Source organism: Castanea sativa, chromosome 12 (genome assembly GCF_040712315.1).
Source record: "Castanea sativa cultivar Marrone di Chiusa Pesio chromosome 12, ASM4071231v1".
In the NCBI taxonomy this organism is placed as follows: domain Eukaryota; kingdom Viridiplantae; phylum Streptophyta; class Magnoliopsida; order Fagales; family Fagaceae; genus Castanea; species Castanea sativa.
Genome location: NC_134024.1, coordinates 6,440,076 through 6,462,422, shown reverse-complemented (window position 1 = coordinate 6,462,422; position 22,347 = coordinate 6,440,076). Strand labels below are relative to the sequence as shown.

Here is a 22,347-nt window from a genome sequence, read left to right as displayed (position 1 = left end):
GAGGGATGTAAATCTAATGGCTGAAATTTGTTTGCTTTTATTAAAAAATTAAAACCTTTCTTCATTCCCAATGTTAGCCACGTGAGGGACTTAAGGAATTCAAAAGGTAACAAAAATCTAAAGAAAGAAAGAGAAACATAGTTCAGCAAAAAAAGAGGCAATTACAGAGCTCCATCAACGGAAAAAAGAAAGAGAAGAAAAAAAAGAAGAAGCAGCAGCAGCAGGAGACGAAGGCATGATTGGCGTTGGCAACCTGCTGACTGCTGCTTCAACTAGACGCAGACCCTGCTTCGTTGTGTGTGTGTGTTTTTTTTTTTCTGAGGAACTTTTTTTTTTTTTTCCTTACAAATCCCTTGTTCAAGATCTGAAATTATCAGATCTCCTTCCGATCTTTGTTCTTTTTCGTGTTCTTTTATTTCTTCTAGATCTGATCATAACTTCATACCGGTTTATTGGTCCAAAACTCACTGAAAAAGCTGAAACAAAAAGAAACCGTACGACGGTTCTTAGAATTGTATGGTCCGGCTACGGTTTGCACGAGTTCATGTTTTTTTTCATAGAGCAGTTCTTGATGCTAAAAAAAATCGCAAAACGGAGAGGTTCGTGGTTTTTTCGGTTAGACCGTATGATCCGGTCCGGTTTTAAAACTATGCCTCTTTCACATATGGGTCAGATTTTTAATTTGGATACTTGTCCCATTCACCGTCCTTCAAATCTTTAGAGGTAGTTACAAGACTGAACTTTGATTCCCATGTAATTCTTTTCTATTAATGTGGCCAAAGAAGCAGTTGCAGTGCATTCAATGCAGTGACGGTAATAACAGCTTTATCTTAAATATTTTTCACCGCCTTCTTCTTATCCTTCATATGTACCATGTATACTCTTATCTATAAGATCTTCTAGAATATTATCTATGGATGCTAACAAGTCATTCTCTTACCTCAGCTCTACGTAGCCAAGGACATACTTTTCCTCGAATCAACTTTTTGAATATACCTGATCAAATATCACTTCTTTACCTATTAGTATTGTTTAGTGTGCTGATATTCTCACATTTTCGGACCATTCAGTGTTCTCGGATTGGACTTTTAGCCCAACGAACACTCTTGGGCCAACTCAACACATATGCTTGAGCCCATTGACCCTACAATAGACATTAAATAAGAGGTAAAATTGTTCATTAAATTTTTTCAAATCGTGGTGTGTGGGGATGAAATGTCAAAAAAATAAATGAGATTATAAAAATTTTCAACTTTATTTCTAATATACTTTCTAAATTACTGAAGAACATCTCATTTTTAGTTATAATGAAAAATATAATTTTTCTATTTAGAGTTTGATTAGTTTTAAGTTTAAATTTTGTATTTTTATATTTAATTGTTGATTATCAATTTAATTAAGTGAATATAGTGGTTGATTTTATTATACTATAAAGTTTTCAATGTCCTTTATATAGTTATTTTTATTTTATTTCTTACTCCTCTTGGCCAGTTTTTTATTTTCCAAATAATGGTTACTATTGACGTTTGATTTAACTTCAATTTTTATTCCATCAATTATTTTCTGATTACTTTATATGTTCCCTCGTTAGTTGTTGTTTTTATAGTTATCAATAAGAAATAGATATCATAAATTATTTAAATAGTTATAGATGTAGTTACATTAATGGTATATCAAAGGTTTTTTTTTTTTTTTTTTCATTTCTGAATTTTCAAGGAAATATGAAAGACATTTGTCTAGTTTGCTCTCAATTAATTAAGATATCTATAATATCTTAACGGAAGTAATAATGAGCATTAAATATTTTTTTAATATATGAAGCGGTTAAGTTAGTGATATGTCAAAGTTAAAATAAAAAATAAAAAAAATTCCAAGGAAATGTAAAAGGCATTTTTTTGAAAAAATAAATGAAAACTTTTTGAATTGTAGAAATATGATTGTTTTAATTACCTTGTTTATAGACTTCATTATTAAGTTATAATCATTTAAATTAAAGTAGACCACACAAGATAAACATGTATAGACGATTTTTTTTGTTTGTTTTTTATTATTCATGAATCATTATTTTATTATTTACTTATAAATATCTAAATTAAAGTTTTTTTTAATCTAAATTAAAATAGATGAATATGTAGAGGTAAAATTATATGAAAAGTTAAAACTATCCAAGATGAACGTATAACCATTGGTAGATATGTTTTATTTGAAGACTAAAAGTTTGCTTGATTGCTTTACCTGAAACTATATAATTATGCAAATATTGTCGCGAATGGTTCCATCATTTGAAAATTATCAAGTTTTGTGGCCTTACATGAACTCATGTTTTGTGACAATCTTTTTTTTTTTTTTTTTTGCCAAAACAACTTAAGAATATTTAAAACTTAAGTTATTACATGTGGTAACTATAAAACACGTTAGTGATATGAAAAATAGAAATGTTTAAATTTTTAAAAAGCATTTTTAGTAGACTGTAATATAAAATATTTTTTTCTCAATATTTTATGTAACTTTTCCCATAAGATCAATATTTTTGGCATCCTTTAAAGATGATACATAATATTTATGAGAAGAAAAAGAAGAAGCAGACATGATGCTAACGCATAATATAAAATAATTAAGTTTACGTTACTTAAATTTGTGGTAAAAAAAATTAATATATCTATGATAAAGGTTTTTATCTAAATGAAATATAGTAGTCCATATTTTTTTAGTTTTGATTCAAAAAGTCCATTCTCAATAGCCTTATAAGACTACAAATTGCTCAATCTATAAGCCTAGACACATTCAAAGAGTGCTATCTAAATTATAAATTATATTATCCCTTATCACACAAATATTTTGATTCTCCTAATGTATGGAAAAGGAAGGTAAGTGTGTGTCTAGCCATTTTCTTGATTTGTGCTACATAAGTATAGAGGATGTGACTGAATTTAAAATATTGAATAAAATAAGATAAGAAGAAAAATAGCAAAAATAAAATATATAACAACTGTAAGTGCACAATTGCACCTGGCCCCAAAAACAGTTATGGGCTCAGGCCCAATGAGCCTTAAACAATATGAATTTGTAGAGTGTGGGCTTGAAACCCAGGTTAGAAGTGTCTAAGGATTAAATGACAAGTCAAAGATTGCTAACACTTGAAAACAACAAAGAATATTGTAAATCAACCCCCTCGGACGTAAGCCAAGAGCTGTTCTTATATTATATCTTTCTCTTTCTTCTTTTTCTTTCTTTTTAGATTACAAAAAAGGGGCCTCTATTCCTGTTCTAGGTTGCTCCTTAAATACTCATCTCTTTGATACTTTGTACACGTGTTGCCCCAACTCCCCCTTAGCCTAGATATTTCTTTTCTCAGTGCCTTTGAATAGTAACCAGAAGTTTCCCTTCCACTGTTCAGGTGTCACTTACCCATTAATGCGGCCAGGGTGGTAGGTGCAGGGTCTTTAATGTGGAGGTGGCAGCCTTTATCTTTGGTATTTCTCTAACATCGATGCTTCCAGGACATTCAAGGGTTCACCCCTTTTAACCATTGGTCTTGACCGTGTCATTCCCTAACCTTTACCATGAAGTCCCGGGTTCTCCGGTGTCCGTCCGAGGGGATGTTCACCCTCAGCTGGATCCTCGGATCCTCGGCGTATGGGCCGACCCGTAGTACTAACAGATTCCAAACCCAAAAGCAGGTCGGCCTTCCTTAGCACGGCCCAAAAGGCCCACATTCCCATCAGGATCTTTTTACTCCCCACAACAACATATATCAAATTATCCAAGTCATTCTATGTAACATAATAACATAATATTATTATATACTATATGTATAATGCAGTAGGATGATATTTAATAATTAAAGAGAATATAATAGATAACAACTTAAAACACAAAACTAAATCACATCAACCCAAGGTAGAATTCTAATTAACACCAAAATTCATCAACTTAAGTATGGATGCAATAAAAAAAATGAAAAACAAATTGAGAGAGAGAGAAGTAACATTTTTTTTGTGAGAAAACTATGCATAGAATGAAAAAGAAAATGTCAAATTTATAGTAATATTGTAAGAATAAAAAGAGTCAAAATAAAAGAAGATAAAATGGTAGAGAATGAATGATATTAAGGTAGAAAGTAGTGGGGAGATGAAGAGGTAAAAGGGAGGGAGGGAGAATTTTAGAAAATTAATAATAAAAATATTGGTTAAAATATAATTTAATTTTTATATAATGAATTTTTTAAGTCACCCTATTAAATGAGAAAATGTTTTAAAAAATATATAGGAAAAATTAGAAACAAAAAACGATAATGACGTGGCTGCTGAGGTGGCTCAACTGAAACGTAGTAATAATAAATACTACGCTTTAGCTTTTAGATATATATAGATATAGACTAGTCGCAGACCCACACTATGCGTGGGAATATATCATTCTCTACAAATATATCATTCTGTTATTATGAGTTTTTTTTGGGGAAAAATTGAGTGTATTTAATTGATATTATTCCTTTTTTATATATATTTTATTTTATTAAGAAGAGCTATTATTCTTTTTTCAAGTGATTTATATTCTTCAAACTTTTGTTATAGTGTGTTATGTTTTCATTTTTTATTTTTACAACTAAATATTTTTAAGAAGATTGTCATGTTAATCAAATCTCATCACAAATTTAAAATTGATATTACTCAAATAATTGATGGAAACATTCAAATATTACAATTGTTCTCTTTGATTATTAAATGTTATCCTATTGCATTATAAAGAATTAAAAACAATATATAAGATTTTTTTTGGGTTCTCTTTTATTGCTAAATGTTATTCTATTCTATTATTGTTAAATGTTATCATATTCTACTATAAAGAATTAACAATAGTATATAAGAATATAATATTATTCTTGTGGGGAGTAAAAAGACCCAAGTGGGCATTTGGGCCCTTGGGCTCTAGCAAGGAGGGCCAATTTGTTCTTGGGCTAAGAACTTGTTAGTACCGTGGATCAGCCCATACGCTGAGGATCCGAGGACACATCCGAGGGTGAGTTTCTCCTCGGACAGACCCAAGAAAACTCGTAGATTTAGTACGAAGGTCTAGGCGGAACATTGGAAAGACTGTTGGTTAAGAGGGGAAAGCCCTGAACCTCCTGGATACACTGATGTTAGAAAGGTATCATGAGCCAAGGCTGTCACCTTCACATTAAAGACTCTGCACCTACCTCCCTGGCCGCATTAATGGGGAAGTGACCCCCTGAACAGTAGAACTGAAACTTTTGGTCACTATTCAAAGGCACTAAGGGAAGAAATATCTAGGGGGAGGGGGTTTAAGCAACACATGGATAAAGTGTCAGAAAATGAAGTATTTAAAGGGGATCAGTCTGTAACTAAAGGGAGGGGATGAAGAATTGTAATCTTTAAGAAAGAAAGAGAAATAATACAGAAGTAGTCATCGGCTCACGTCCGAGGAGGTCTATTTGCAATTATCATTTGTTATTTACAAGTGTTTGCACATCTTAGCCTGTTATTAAGTTCTCAGTATTTCTATTATAGATTTCAAGCCCACACTCTACAAATTTCATTGTTTAAGGCTCATTGGGCCTGAGCCCGTGATTGTCTTTGGGTCCAGGTGCAATTGTGCACTTACAATTCTATTGCATAACATGATTTGGATAATTTGGTGTTTATTATTATATCTTTTTTGTTCTTCTCATCTTATCTTATTCACCATTTTAAATTCAGCCACATCCTCCAAATCATTAAATTATTTATATTTTCTCTCATTTTTTATTTTTAAAAATTAAACATATAATATTTTACTTAAAAGTAAATAAAATTTTCAAATTCTCACTTCCAACATATCTAAGAATTAACTCAAACCAAAACTGAATGTGATGAGAAACTCACAAAACATACCACCAAAATGCATCGACCCAAAGTATCGAAAGTAGAGTTGCAAGAAAAAAAAAAATATATATATATATATATATATATATATAGAGAGAGAGAGAGAGAGAGAGAGAGAGAGAGAGAGAGAGAGAGAGAGAGAGAGAGAGAGAGAGAGAGAGAGCAAAATTGTATAAAATAAGGTGAGTAGAAGAATATTCAAAGGAAAGTGTATAATTGTAAATAACAAATTATCCAAACTATGCTACATAGTAGAATAACATTATATAAAATCATTGGATAACATTTAACAATAAAATAAAATAAAATAAAAAAGATAACAAATTAAAATATAATCAAATGTATCATCCGAAGGTAGAGTTCAACAAAAAAATTCTTCAACCTAAATTAGATGTGCAACAAAGATTAAAAATTCAGAGAGAGAGAGAGAAAGAGTATTCACCTGTTTGTGTGAGCAAAATATAGATAGAATGGAAGAGAGAAAAGCAAATATTTATAGAAAAAAAATGGGAAAAAGAAGAGTCAAAATAAAAGGAATATAAAGGAATTGAGGAATTGTAAGGTTAAGCTATAGTGTAGTGGGGAGAAAAAAAGTTAAAAGTGGGGGAAATGTTGGAGGAAGAGTAATTGTAAGATGATAAATTAAAAAAGAGAAAAATAATTAAAAAGGAGAGATAAAATGTTAGAAATAAATGGATGATGTGGCTCAACAGGAGCATATCAACAATAAATGTTATGCTTTAACTTTTAAACACATATAGATATAGATTGTTGTGAATAGATTAATCTTCATTCCTACTTTTTTTAAATCATAAGCTTTTTATTTTGTTTCAGGTAGTAATTGTATTCTCCCCTGAAATGTCCAGCCTATCATTAATTAGTACATAACATGAGTGTAAATTTGATACATATCTTGGGGTGCCCTCGTAAAGTTGTTATGACTTGGTTAGAATAAGAACGAAATATTTTAATAACCAATTAAAAATAAGTCATTATGATTTGGTTAGAGTAAGAATGAAATATTTTGATACTGATTAAAAATTGGAGTAATATTTCAGGTTTGCTATCCATTAAAATATCAGTGTTGGTGTCCAATAGCCGAGCAGAGAAAGCCTTAGGCAATGTTGTGAGCATGGTGGTCCTGGAAGAATCTTCTTCAAGGTTTGGCGTTTTCTTTAATCAAATGATACTTTCCCCTTGAGACTTTGAAGAGAGAAATTTTGGACTGACTGAATGAAAGGCAATGTGGGCTGGTGTGTGTATAAATTAATAGATATAGATTGGGGAGGATGTGTGTATAAACTATAAACTATATTGGTTTGGAGTTTGGACCATTTGGTTTTGTTTGTTTCGTGGCTAGCTAGGATTAAGATGATGCGTTAGTTTTAGTTGTGAATGGTAAAGTGTAATAAGCAAACATTAAACTTTGCATTGTTGCAAGCCTAGAGGAAAAGGAAGCCTCCTTTGTTTCATGAAAATATCAAACTTGAAGATTTGGCTTGAACATCTTTGCCCAAGGCGTCTCCGAAGGGTTTTTTAGACCATGTGGTACATTGTCATTTGAAAGTGTAAGTGTGCGTTTGTTTTGGCTTTTAGGAGCCCAAAAAATGCTTTTTGCTACTGAAAATCCAAAATGTGCGTTTGGTGTAATTTTGGAAAAGCACTTTAATAGAAAGTCCATTGTTCCAAAACGCTGAGAAAGCCCAAATCGTGAAAGCAGCAAGGAGCTCCATTGCAAAAAAGCACTAAAGCGCATTTCATGTTACTGTTGGAAGTTGCGCAAATTTCCCAAATTGCCCACTGGTTATTCTTAAAAACCCAATTTTATCCCTTTACTTATAACACAATTTTACATGGTGAAAGTGAGCACCACAAATCAAAGATTGCAGCAGCAACCAGAGCCGATCTACAGACCATATCATTAATTCACAAACAAGCTTGATCAACAGTGCAGCCCCAGGTTCCTCTCCTCTATGAAAATTGATAAATTGAGGAGGTGAATGAAACAAACGATGAAGAAGATCTGAAGATGACAAGGGAGAAACAAGAACTTGAGAGCTCTAGTAGCACGGCAAGGGAAAAGATTTAAAAAAAGAAAAAGAAAAAGGAAGATGAAGAGAAAAGACAATGATGAGAGAAAATTGAAAAAAGAGTGTGATTTTGTGAGATTAAAAAGGAAAAAATAAAAAAATAAAAAGATGAGGTGGTCAGATATTATGTGGTGGGGGGGGGGGGGGGTTAAAAGAGTGAAAAAGGGAGCTTCCTAGTTTGCAAACATCTCTACAATATGGTTTATTTACAAAAGAACCATAATTTTTTTTCCCACACAAAGCTGATAATTTTATTTGGAATTTATTTAAAGTCTATATTAAATTCATTAATTCAAATCAGCACTTATTTTTTAATTAAAATTTTATATCATTTACCATGCTATAATATATATATATATATGACAAAGTTTAGTTACAAAATTAGTTGTATCTTAAAGTTACAACCTTACTTAATATCTTTTAATTAGAGGTGAATTTAAACAAATTCATCATTTAATTATATCTTCTTTTTATATCCCCATGCTTGCAAAATAATATTATTAAAATAATTCCAATAATATATTTTTTTTATTGTTATTATTATTAAGTAGTTTTTTTTTAGTAAGTATTATGAAGTAGTTAATTTAAGTATGAAATTAGCTTCTGTATATATATAGAGGCTAATTTACCACTCAAACCGCTACTTTTATAAGTGCTAGCCAAACACACAGCTTTTTCAAAAAATAGATTTTACCTATTTTTACCAAACATTCAGCTTTTTCAAAAAGCTCAATTTCATACCGAATTTTTTAAACCCCCACTTTTGCAAAAAGCACAATATCAAAAAACTGAACCAAACTCACCCTAAGTGAAATCATGGACTTTTACATTAGGTCCTTATTGAATTTAATCTTAATATGAATGTGCAAACTACGTCAAGTATAACACATTCAAAGTCCTTGTCTTGGGCCACTTCCTTGATTTAGCCCTTTTTTTGCAGTTGGCAACACAAGTTAAGAGGAAAAACCTAGATCAAGACTAAAACCACCCAACAAGTGACTTAGAAGTGGCTTGAAATCTTGGTCACGGATGAGGCCCCCTACCCCAAAAGGTCCAGGGTTACTTTCAGAGCAATCATCAAAGTTAATTTTTAACAATCAATTGTGACTTTAGTGGAGAAGCCTAGGTCAAGACTAAAACCACCGAACCATCAACTCAATTGTCTATGTTATGAGGACAAGATGTGATAACTTGTGTGGATAAGAAGGGATGGTGAGAGGTCAGGTTGATTAAAAATATACTTGTTGCCTGTAACATCTCATTGACACTAGATAAACACTAGGATCATCTAATCACTACAGCAAAATTACTCGCTTCCCTCGGAGATGGATTCAAGCTTTGGCTTCCAATTTCTCCTAGAATCAAAAGCATTATTACATGTTTTTTTCTCCAGCCCCGACAGAACATCTTCCACTGATGCTTGCTTTGTCAATAGCCCTTGCAGCTGCTTCTTTGTTATAACAATCTTAATCCCCCTTGCACCGTTGGCTTATTGTCTGTCAGCTATAGAAGACATATTAGCAGGACTAGTAGTACCAACTGAACTCAAACAAGGAAGCAAGTAGTATACTTTGCCTAACTTCAATTCATAATTAGGTGGGAGATGCTCTGAAGCTTCCTTGGATAAACCAATAGCCGAGCTTGAAGTAGTATACTTTGCCTAACTTCAACTCATAATTAGGTGGGAGATGCTCTGAAGCTTCCTTGGATAAACCAATAGCCGAGCCTGAAAAATTCACCAACATATCCTTACAGTGAATGGGTGAACTGAACAGTAAAATCTTTCCATCCATCTTCACAGTCTGTAGAACTTTCCTATGCTTTGCTGTAACATCTGTACTGGGTTTACAAAGAGCATAACTGATGTAGAACAAAATTTACTATTTAATTTTTGTAATTTTGGTATTTTTATGTAATTTTCATTATTTTAGGTTTAGGGTATTCATTTTATTGTTTTTCAGTGCTTTTAATGCTTTTTAGGACAAATTTGGTTCCTGTAATGGTTAGGATTTAATTAAGACTTATTTTAGAATATATATTTTTTTTTGTCAAGTTTTACGGAACCCTTAAATAGACTTTAAAGTCTGTAAACGTTTTTCAGAGATTATTATTAGGGCTAATTATAACTTACTACTTGTGGTTTGGCCGAAATTTATGTTACGTATCCATAGTTTGAAATTTGACATTTTACTCATTTGAGGTTAGTTCAGTTAGGGTTCTATACCTCAGTTCCATTAAAAAATGTAGCTAAATATGTAATCTTGCTCCTATTTTGTCTCTCTTCTCCCAAAACATAAAAAACATAAAAGAATAAAAGAAAAGAAGATCAAAAAGTGAGGGTTTTGTAAACATTAAGAACAAATATTAGTCCCATTTTTAATATTTCCCTAACCCTTTCTTTCTTTGATTGCCTATTTGTAGAAAAGGACAAGAAGGGCATGATTAATCATTACAACCTCATCCAGAAGGATTTCTTGATCAATCTCTCTTCTTGTGTTTTGTTATACTTGCGAAGTCCAAACTTCAGAGTCTTGGATTACCCCATCTACAAGGTAATATATTTTTAGTGAGATTTTATGAATGCTGATTTTGTGTACCATTTTTTTTTTTTTTTTTTTGTTGAGTTTATAACATACGGTTTTGCTTTGATGGAATTTTTTCTTGGATTTCCACATTGACCTTCATTGAGCATGTAAATCTTGAATTTTTTTTTTCAAGTTTTACTTATGTGTTCTTACAAATGTTGATGATCTTGGCAAACTTCTATTTTTCTTATCATGTGTGCAAATTTTAATTATTATCTGGGTGTTCCTCCATTTGCTTCAATCTATTCAAAGTGCCAAAAATTATAGTTGCGATTTCTTTTTTAAATTATAGTTGGAATACTCAAATTTTTTTGTTCAAGCGTGCAAGTGTTAATTATTATCTGGGTGTTCCTCTGCTTGCTTCAATTTGATTTGAAGTGGCAAAAATTATAATTGCGATTTCTTCTTAAAATTAGAGTTGGAATGCTCATGATTTATTTTCCTTAAAAAAATGGCAAAAATACTGTGGTGGATGATTTTTGACCCAGACCAAGTTTGGGCCGAAGTCCCAAGGACTAAAGGCCTTACATACAACATATAAAGGGCCTTGACCAGATCCATAACACAAACAATTAAGTTGGGGGCCCGTTAATTTGCGCTATCCCTCCTCAGGAGGGATAATAGTGCTGAGGATAGCTAGCGGGAGGAGCTCGACCAAGGAGATATGATGCCTCAGGGGAGTCCGCCATTCAAGTATAGGTCTCCTCGCATGGTACAAGTTACAAAGGAGTTGCCACAATGGCGGTATTGGGAGGGTCCACCTCCTAATAACGGATGGGATATGTTGGAACAGTAGTCCAAACCCAGAAGGCCACCCATATTCTAAAAGCGGTTGGACCCATGCAAAAGGAGAAGATTCCCATATTTGCCAGGGCACTAGTTGTAGAATATAAATAGGATAAAATTCAAAGGAAAGAGGTTGGACTTTTTTGGTGATAGAAACATGAGAGAAAGGCAGTAAAAACAAAGTTTTTGGGTAGAGGGAAAGAGGATAAACCTAGTCAAAACCATCATAAGAAACGCTAGCCATCAAAGAACCTCCTCAGGTGGCCTAATAAATAGGCCTCAATAGTCTCAGGGAAGTATCAACCTATCAGCCATTAGTTTAATCCCTTTTAGGGCCTCCCATTGTGAGCTATATTCCAGTTACACTCATAAATAGGCTGCTCCTAAATGGACACTTTGTGTTTTGGTGATTTTTTCTTCTCCCATTTTTTAAACTAAAAAGTGTCATAGAATCATGTAATTCAGTGACATTATTTAGTCTCCCTTCCAAGGAGAAATAGGATTGGAATCCCAATCTCTCTCATTTGTTAAAAATAGAAATAAAATATAAAATGAAGAAGAAAAAGAATTGAAAAGTAAAAACTTTTGAAGTTTGGGTAGGTAAGTTAGTTCAATAAAAGGCTGTCCCACAAGAGCATACGATATGGGCTAAAATGCTAGGTGACCCAATAAGTTTAAGATATTACAAATGTACAATACTACAATCACTTCAAGAGCATTAGTATTGATGGTGCCAAAAAGTTAAATTGCTATTTTTAGTACCACAAACTACAAAATTGGGGCTGCATTGGTGGAGCTAAACAATAATTTTTGCCTCTCAACTACCGTGCATAGCCAAAGTTAGTTGTGCATTGTAGCTTAAATGTTAAAAAAAAAAAAAACATTATTTTATTTGTGTTCACATTGGGTCAGATTATTTAAATAATTTTTTCTCTTCCTTTCTCATTTCTTCCCATTGCAAGCTCCTCTCTCCTCACCCTCTTCACTTCTCCCAAGTTAAATTGCTATTTTTAGTACCACAAACTACAAAATTGGGGCTGCATTGGTGGAACTAAACAATAATTTTTTGCTTCTCAACTACAGTGCATGGCCAAAGATAGTTGTGCATCGTAGCTCAAATGTTTTAAAAAAACATTATTTTATTTGTGTTCACATTGGGTCAAATTATTTAAATAATTTTTTTTCTCTTCCTTTCTCATTTCTTCCCATTGCAAACTCCTCTCTCCTCACCCTCTTCACTTCTCCCACTCTTCCCTCCAATTTTTCTCTCTTCCTCCACCTCACCGACCCATCTCACCTACCCAGCTGCATCCCACCTCTTCCTCCACTCATCACTGACCCAAGCCCCTACCCAGCGTCGTGGGTAGCGGTGTTCGCCATGGGTCGCTATGTTTGACGTGGGTAGCGGGTTTGGATGAGTTTGTGTGATTGGTGTTTGATTTTGCTCGTGGCAACGAGTTTGTAGGGTTTCAGGTTTGGTTTGGTTTCGATGGATTATGGTTGTTTGTTGAATTTCTACAGTGGATTGTGGTTGTTTGGTGTATTTCTGCGGGTTTGAATAGGTTTTAGGTTTGGCTGTTGTGGGTTTGTGTTTGTGTTTTCCGATTTGTTATGGGCAGTGGGCTATGGGTTGAGATCATGGGTTTGTGTTTTTGTTGGCTTTTTTGGTTCTTCTTCCCATAGGAGTTTAACACTTGTCGTGGTGGTGGTGCCGTGAGTTCTTGAAGATAGCGTTTAAAGAAGTTTCACACTTATGGTAGTGGTGGTGGTGGCAGCAGCAGCGGCGTGAGTGGTTGTGGATTAAAAAGCGGTAGAAAGAGAGAGAGAGAGAGAAGAATAGAGAATAATAATAATTAATAAATAAATTTTTTTATTATAGTAGATATATTATTTTATTATGTTGTTTATATTATTTTACTGTGTTGATAACTAAAATAAAACCATTGATGTTGGGTATTTTGTAAAGTAAGACGGTAAAATAGATAAAGTAACTTTTTATGATGCAAAATTGCTAAATTTGTGGTTCCACCAATGTGTATGCTCATTGCTAAAAGCCTAAAACCCAGATGGTGGTGGGTATGAGCGATGGTATGACGAAGGAATATGAAGAAGAATGGGCATTGTGCTTGTTGTCGATTTTTTTTTTTTTACTGGGTTTTGGTTTGAGGTGGAAGGCAGTGAAGAGTGGGTTTGCAAATTGTGTTGGTTTTATTTGGGTTTTTTGATTGCTATGGACTCCAAAACAAGAATTTTTTTTTTATATGGCAAGACTTGGGTTTGTTATTTTTTCTGGGATTTTGAACTTTTCTGGGTTTTTAATTTTTGTTAAGGGACATGAGTATGAGATTTGATTTGATTTATTTGAATGTTGTTGGGTTAGATTAGGAATTTTAATTTTTATCCAGGAGTGTATCAATTGGATAAAAATTAAAACTCCAAGAGTGTACTAGATCTACCATTTAGTGGCGGTTTTGATTTATTGCAGCGGGCAAAAAGCCGCTGCCATATGAGGTTTGAATTCGGGTCAATTGACCGTTATTGGCAAGATATGTGTGCCCTTTAGCGGTGTCACCTATAGCGGCAGGTGATAAGCGCCACTATAGGGCTTCATGTAAAACAAAACATATGCACCTTTTAGTGACGGTTATGACCGCCGCTATATATGTAAAGCTTTAGCGACAGGCTATAAACGCCACTATAGGGTTTCAATTATAACATAATTTTAGACCTTTAATGGCGCTTTTTACCAGCCGCTATAGGTTAAATTTTTTTTCCCTGTGTTTTAAAACCACAGTCCTATTACAAAGAACCTGTAATAATTTTAGTTCTACTGAAACAATACCACAAATGTAACTAATTAATACCATCACAAATGTCTCCAAACTAACATTATATTAACATAGAAATATATTATCAAATACATAACATTATCTACAACCATCATCATAAGATTAACAAAAAAAAATGTGGTCCTTTGAATAAAATAACCTCTCAAATTAAACTAATACCGTAATCAAAGTTCAAAAGTGTTTAAAAATATCCTTTAACACTTGCAAAAAAATGCGGTTGTTCAAATGTAGTTCTTTGTATGCAAAAAAGTCTTTAAACACCAAGATAAAACTTATAAGCTGCTTGGTTGATAGGATGCGGACATTGATTTTTGGAGAGCTGGAGATTGTTGGACCAGAGGAACATCCTACATACAAATTATGATTACTCAATAAATGCATATAAATGGAATAGAATGACAAGAAAATGAAATCTCTCACATACATGCTTAGATTGTATGATTGGAAAGTAGTTCCAATTCCAAAAAAGAAAAAAAGAAAAAAAGGCAATGCATGATTTGAAATAGTGAGAATGTGAGGATTCTGATAAGGAACACAAACATGTACATGAACCAACTAAGTAATTTATATAGACTATGTTTATATCTTCAAGCTAAGGTTATCAATTAGAACCCCTATTTTTCTTGCCATTTGGATTTGAAATAAATAGCACTTGCTAATTGCTTCCATTATATGATAAGTTATAAAGTGTTTTAATGGGAAATATTTTTTCCTACCACACAAATTACCATTATTTATAGAAGATAGAATCATAAGTTCATAACTATCAGACAACAACCACAACAACAAAAAATTATAGAACACTTTCATCATTTGGTTAAGTTTTTGAGCTGTATTATTTTTGGGTCATTCTTGTCCCCATTCGTATGTTGATATGGGTCCAATTCAATAGATAAAATATGGCTGAACCTGACATGAACATGATAGTTGCATGTAGGCCTCACACAGTAGCCCACCCAATAGTTTCAGGTTCAGCCCTCAAAAAAAGTAGTTCGTGTACTTTTTTGGTGATCTAAACAATCAGATTTAAGTTATAGTTAAGGATACATATTGGTGACAAACCATTTCATAGATGGGGCCTAAATCATATTTGAAGCAACAAGAATTTCAGAAAGCTTATATACGCTTTCGGTTATATGCCTTCAGACTCTTCACACAAGAATTCAAAACACTCAAATATATAATTAAATCATACAAATTTAAAAAGCTTAGATATAAATAATAATAATTTTTTCTCCAGTAAAAAAAATTATAATAACAAGGGATATTTATCTGCCAAATCCCAATGCTACAACAAAAAAACTCCATAATAATTGACTTTCAATTCACAACACAACCATGCCAGAATATAGAAAATAGTTATCTATGCTATTAGCATGCAAACTTTGCTCCATGCTGGAAACAAAGGGTATAGCAAAACTTGAATTAACATGGAAACTCTAAATACACAACACAAGCAACCAAGCAAAGGGTAGTACACTTGAACCTTCCTTTGAAGCTTCCTTTTTTAGTAGTAAGTTACAAACACACCCACTGAGACTTGAATCCACAACCTCACCCTCCACCTTGCTCTAACAAAAGGAAGTAGCACCATTTGAGCTAGACCTCATTGGCATGGTACTCTTAAAAATTTAATTCTATCTAGAAGAATGCTCTCAAATAAGTAAAAAATATCACAGATTAATGCCACAATATTAGCTTATTATGCTAAAAGAATGACAATATAATACAATTGATCTATTCAAGTACATTTATAATTCTTGGAGGGGGTTATTACATGGAAGATGCAACTTCCAAACAACAATAGGAATAAAAATTGATACCATCACAACCAAAACAAGAGATTATCGTAATAAATGTTTAATGCGGTCGTCAAGAAGACCATATATAATTGGAGTGAGATGTAGTAGAGTATAAACAAGGAATGAGTTCAACTAATGGACATGAGGCTACTGGACTACATGCAAAGTAACATGCATGTTCGTGTGTGTACTCTTATGGTCGATAACATTAAGAGAACATAAATGGTCCAATAGTACACAGAGATGAGCAAGTGGACCATAAAATTAGGACAATAATGATATAGAGTAGTGCTTCAAGAGTACCATCTCATTGATGTTAGGGTCCCAATATCCAATTTATTTGCATGTTATAAATAATTAAATTGTTTAATTATATGAGACTATTTATAAATGAACTAATGAAGTAAATCTATGATTGTTGCTGTCCTTGTGTGTTTTGTATAAGATGCAGAACTAGATTTTCCAACAATTGACACAGTTGATAAAACGATACAATTGATGAGGATTTTTAAGATAGTATAAGCCTAGCCATGGTTAGTAAATTAGGATCAGGTACACAAAATCAGCATTCGTATACCAAACACCAATCCTCGGATTGTTAGAGGGAGAAGAAAACAAAGAAATTGAAAATAAATTAGGGACATCATCATTAGAGATAATAAGAGTAAAGACAACTGACATGGTTTATTTTTATATAAAGAAGTCCAATGCTTACGCTAGTAAATTTGTTTAGCATCAGGCAAATTGAACATAACAAAAAGAGTTCCAATGCTTACGCTAGTCCAATGCTCACGTCTAGTGATTCCCTCTCTTTTTTTCTTTGCTCCTTTTTTCTATTGTAATTTCTTTGTTGCTTGGTTTTCTCTCTTGTTTCTCTCTGTTTTCTTTTTCTTGTATTTTCTGAGTTGCTTTGTGTTTTTTAGGCATAGAGTAGCCTTTCGTATATATATCATTCTTACTTATTAAAAAAAAATTGAACATAACAAACCGCCAAGAAAACAAAAGGAAACAAAACAAAAACAAAACAGATTGCAAAACAAGATATAATATATGATGAAGCCGAAAAAATCACCAGTAAGTTGCAAGCACTCCCAAACCAAAACAACACCTGCAAAAAGAAAAGAGAACCTAACAGAGAGCACCGGTATAGTGCTGGCCAAAAACCCTTTAAAGGTCAAGTTAGAGTCTTTTTCACAACTCTAAAATGCCAAAGTCGAGTTAATTATGCATACCTTGGTTTATGAGGGCTTTTGGGTATTTATAGTAGTGTAAGGCCGAAATATACACCTTGGCGAAGAAGTACTTTCCTACTAGGAGAGTAATTTGTGGGTTTTGCATATCTATTAGAGTTCTTTTCCTTATAAGAATCTTCTCAATTAGGGCTAAACGTGTATCTCAAGAATTCTCATTATGGCGTATGTGTAAAGGTCAAACAAAACCATATCGAACTTATCGCGAGATACAAGTTGATTCTAACTAGAAGTGTATGAATCCTTATCAATACCGACGGATACCAAATGCTACAACCGTCCACTATTCGTCCTTGTAGCTTTTACCCGTCGACCCTCCTTATGTTAACGCCGTTCCGTCGTGATTACTAAAGAAAGAACCGTCTCATATTTGATCCTCTTCAATATATATATATATATATTATAATCATTTAAAGTTTTCTTTCATGACAATTTAAATAATTTATTGACTACAAAAAATATCTAACATATGATCAGCTAGCACAGTGGAAAGTGTAAAAGCTTCATTAAATGCAATCCAACTTTTGCATAAATTAAACCACATCTAATTCAAAGCGAAATCACACCGACCCAATTACAAGCCTGAACATTTTGCCTGATTTCTAAATCATTCTCATGTTTCAGATGCATATTGCATCATCATAGTCATTATCATTGACTATTTGCTTTAATTGTTTTTGTATATTATTATTTAAATTAATACAATTCCCTAGTTTCATACAATTTTAATGTGGCCAACCACTACTCACCAAACCATGGAACATCCAATTAGCAAAACAAGACATCATTCTTTGTTCCATTTTTTCCCAAAAGGATTTTGTGTTCAACACACAAAGTGCAACACGCACGTACAAGATAGTGCATAAATCACCAGGTAAAGGAAAAGAGAGCACAGAAGGAAGAAAGAGTAGTACCTTAAAGGAGGAGAGGAAGTCGGAGACCGATGAGGCACAAAATTGGACATACGTGGAGGCAATGAGAATCTCCTTGTTGCCGAAGAAGGATTCATTGATGCTCTACAAAATGCACGCACTAGTGTGGATCTTCCAGCAACCGCAGTTGCCATTTTGAAATGTCTTTCTCTTCCTCATAGTCTTAGAGTTGGTTTGGTACAACAAGTTAAAAGTGTGTTGTTTCTCAATAATTTCTGAATGAAAAAATGCTACAAGAAAAAGTGTTGTTTTTAATCATATAAGCAGATAGTTGATAATAGCTAAAGTTAATATTAGAAGAAAAAATTACCAAAATGAAAAACTATTGTCTAATTGATTTGCCTATTTCCCTTTTTTAACATTAATAATAATTTTTAAATTAGTTAGTGTTATGTATTATTAATACAAATATTAAATAATGTTTAAAATTTACAAATGAATGAGCTGTGTTAACACAAAAACAATCATCTCATCATCTTCCAAAGAAAAAGTGTCTTGTGTATGGCTACTAATTGGTCCGCCATCAATGTGTGTCACGTAAAACCTCATCAAACAAACAGAGCATCAGGCCTCTAATTCACTCAAAATGCAGCATTAAGATCCAAAACCCAAAAGAAAAATAAAATTTTTGAATTTGAAACCGTTAAATCGCTTATTGGAACAATACAAAACCAAAGAGGTAAGCTGTCAAAAACTTCTTTATCGGCAGTAAAAAGAAAAAAACTTGAGTAGAAAAATGTCAAATGAAATTTGGGAAAATCAGAATGGATAATAATAGGACATCAAGTCAATGTATTGGGTCACCCAATTTGGACCACAAAATCCACAACTCAGTACAAGTGTAGAAATTTCTACTTGCAACTTTGCAACACTCAAAGGGACTTGTTTTCTACTTACAGACCCATTTAACACATTGATTTCCTTAATACAATACAATGTATGTAAGTAGGAAAAAAAAAAAAAGTGATTGCAATTATCATTCCAACCAAGAAAGCAGCTTTGACCCTAAATCTCAATGAGTGCCATTGTAACACATCTACAAAGAAAACAAGTTCAATATATTTAAGTTGATAAAATTTTCAGGTAAAACTCTCAGTGAAAAAACCCATTAGTTTTGAAGCTAGTAATTGATCATACCAGCTTTTAAATTTAAAAAATAAAGAAATGAGAAGTGGGCTTTTGAAATTAAGGCTGCGTTTGGTTTAACGGTAAACCAATTTCAGAAATGATTTTCCCCGTTTGCGTGTGTTTGGTGAGCACAAAAAATTTGGTCAACTGAAATTGTTTTCCAGTTTGACCGTAAAACAACCCTTACACGCTGGAATTGGTTTACCGTTCCTATTTTACCTTCAAATCACGTTTTCCACGGAAAACAGAGAGAGAGCACGAAGAGAGGGAGACAGAGAACGAAGAGAGGAGAAAGAGAGAAGTGCCGACGAGCTCGCGCCGGCGAGATCGAGCCCCAAGCCCAGACGAGCTCGCGCAGGCGAGATCGAGCCCCAAGCCCAGACCAGCTCGCGCCGGCGAGACCGAGCCCCAAGCCCAGACGAGCTCGCGCCGGCGAGATCGAGCCCCAAGCCCAGACCGAACCCCAAGCCCAGACGAGCTCGCGCCGGCGAGATCAAGCCGCGAGATCGCTACCACGCCGACGAGCTCGCGTCGGCGAGATCGAGCCGCGAGACCACCGTCCCAAGCCCAAACCCACCTCCGTCGTTACCAACTGGCCGCCGTTACCGATCTCTCTCCCTCAATCTCTCAATCAATCCGAACATTGATCTCTGATTTTGTTGTTGTTGTTGCGGTGGTGTGGGTGGTGGTGTTTTGGTGGTTTTTGTGTTGTGTGGTGCTGGTGTGTGGGTGGAGGTGGATTTTTCTGTGGCTGCTGTGTGGTGTTGTAGATTTTTTTGATATAAAATTTGTTTGGAAGATGAGAAAATGTGAGAAATCAGTAAAAAAATTTGCATTTTCAGAATATTACCAAACACCTGAAAATATTTTCCAAAGTATTTTTTAAAATGCCACCAAACACCTAAAAATATTTTCCTTTCCGGAAAATATTTTCTTTTCTTGAAAACATTTTCCGGAATTGCTTTACTGTCGAAACAAACGCACCCTAAATTGACAGACAGAGAGAGAGAGAGAGAGAGAGAGAGATAATTGATTGTTTTGTACAAACGTTTGAATTGTGTAAGAATTATTTGGGTCGATGGGTATAAGAAGTCGACAGGCTGAGTTGGGTTCGGCCTTGTCGGTGCTGGGCTCGGCAACGCTGGGCTGGTCTCTCCTCGTCGGCGCCGGTGGAGCTGTGTGTGTGAGTGTGAGTGTGAAGATCTGTGTGTGTGTGAGAGTGAACGTGAGAGATAGAGAGAAAATGAGAGAGAATTTTGTGTAGTGTGAAATGAAATATTGGTGGGAAAAAAAATTGTTTTGTGTGGGAAATGAAAAATTGTTAGTGGGAAATGAAATTTTATGTGGGCAAAGTGATGAATTAGAAATGTGTGGAGTGTGGACTTAACTTGTGACCTTTTTTTTTTTTTTAATTAAAGAAACGTGTGGTCTAAATGATACTAACTTGATAAGTTTGTCTTTTTATTAAAAATTAATGATAAACTTTTGCTAAAAAAAATACTAATCACTAAAATGTTCCTCAAAACAAAAATTAAAAATTACTAATGGAGTAATTACGGTAAGTATTTTTAAAAGGAAAATTAATTAGAATTTAATGAATTAGAATAATAATATCTTAAATTAAGATTAGATAGTGTATTTTATTAAAATAAATAGAAAGAGATAATGATAAATTAATGAATATTCATAAGTAACAGATAAAAATTTACAAACTAGTGAATTTTTTAGGGAAGAATTAATGGATAAACACATTCCTAAAATATAGGTAAATTTGATCAAAATACTCCTGAAATCTCTAAAATGACAAAAAAAATACCTCTTAACTTGTAAAATGACTAAGATACTCCCGAAACTTCTAAAATGACCAAAATACCTCTAAAGCCACTAGAATTAGCAAAAATTCAACAAAACCACAAAATGACCAAAATACAAAAAAAAAACTCTAAAGTAATTAATATACTCCTGAAATCGCTAAAATGACACACACACACACACAAAATTCCCTCAAATCCTTTAGAATGATAAAAAAAAAAAAAAAAAAAAAAAAAATTGACACCTCTAAAATGACAAAAATACCTCGAAATCAATAAAATGACCAAAATACCCCGAAACCTCTCAAATGACCAAAAATACCTTGAAACCTCTAAAATGACCACACAAAAAAAAAAAAAAACCCTAAAACCTCAAAAAGACAAAAATAATCTCAAAACCTCAAAAATGAGCAAAAGTACCAATTGATGAAATTTGACACCAATTAGATGACCAGATTGAGAGAACATAGCCATATAGGTACACAACACATGTGCATCATGCACCATACTTAGATTTGAAAACTAACTGTTGCATTCGAAGAGTATAATGAAAGGTTAATTCTAGTAAATTATAGTCACAATCAAACGGTTGGATTTAGAGAAAGGTGTAATCAAAGTTTAGTTAAAGTTGGTCAAATCCAGTCAAACTTAATAAATGGTCCCGAGACCACTGCACTTGGTGAAATTCATATTCATATCTTGATTATTGGGATTGAAGAGTACGGTGACATATTGGTGTTGGTAAAATTTGAGACCAATTGGATGGTCAGATTGAGAGAATATAGTCATACAGATACACAACACATGTCCATCTCGCGCCATATTCATATCTTGATGACATTCATATTCATATCTTGATCATTGGGATTGACGAGTATGATGACATATTGGTGTTCATAAAATTTGAGACCAATTGGATGGTCAGATTGAGAGAACATAGTCATATAGGTACACAACACATGTCCATCATACGCTATACTTAGATTTGAAATCTAATCGTTGCATTCGAAGAGTGTAATAAAAGGTTAATTCTAGTAAATTATTATCACAATCAAACGGTTGGATTTAGAGAAAGGCACGGTCAAAGTTTAGTTAAAGTTGATCAAACCCGGTCAAACTTAATAGATGGTCCTAAGACCACTAGAATTAGTGAAATTCATATTTAAATCTTGATCATTGGGATTGAAGAGTATGGTGACATATTGGTGTTGGTGAAATTTGAGACCAATTGG

The 22,347-nt window shown here is 33.4% G+C and overlaps 1 long non-coding RNA gene across 1 annotated transcript; it reads right to left on the bottom strand.

Moving 5' to 3' along the window:
• Positions 1–9,180: 9,180 nt before the first annotated feature.
• On the bottom strand, positions 9,181–20,590 carry LOC142618364 (uncharacterized). The gene is made up of 3 exons (XR_012841271.1): positions 20,353–20,590; positions 18,159–18,406; positions 9,181–9,698 (listed from the first exon to the last, which is right to left on the bottom strand). It is a non-coding gene; the product is annotated as an uncharacterized LOC142618364 (long non-coding RNA).
• Between the last annotated feature and the right edge of the window lie 1,757 nt (positions 20,591–22,347).